Here is a 494-nt window from a genome sequence, read left to right as displayed (position 1 = left end):
CTCAGCTCAAGCCTGCCGTGGATCACGTGACTTATGTGTGGTCACCCCCCCCCCCCGTCTGAACCCCTGAACCTTCCGCACCGCCCACTGTGAGAACAGACGCTGCTGCGCCGTGCAGCTCACCTGTGCTCGCTCCTTCCGTCTCTCTTCTCTTGCCTCTCTCATCATCATCCTCGTCATCTCGGCTCGGTCCTTCCTTACCACCCCCCCCCCCTATTCCCCTCCGCCCCCCCTCTTCCCCTCCCTGCCCCCCTTCTTCACCTCCCTGCCCCCCCCCACCTCTCTGCACCCCCCCCCCCTCTTCACCTCCCTGCCCCCCACCCCTCTTCACCTCCTCCCCTCCCTGCCCCAGCGCTCCTCTCTCCCCGCTCCCCATCTTGAGCCGTACCCCCCCCCCCTCTTCCCTCCCCCCTCCCCTCCTCCTCCTCCTCCCCCCTCCTCCTCCTCTTTGTCCGTCTCGGGGACTCCCGCCCCCGACCTCCCTCCTTCCCTTT

This window comes from Lampetra fluviatilis, chromosome 28 (assembly GCF_964198595.1).
Source record: "Lampetra fluviatilis chromosome 28, kcLamFluv1.1, whole genome shotgun sequence".
Classification (NCBI taxonomy): Eukaryota; Metazoa; Chordata; class Hyperoartia; order Petromyzontiformes; family Petromyzontidae; genus Lampetra; species Lampetra fluviatilis.
The sequence above is the reverse complement of the archived record's forward strand: the minus strand, read 5'-3'. Positions refer to the sequence as shown.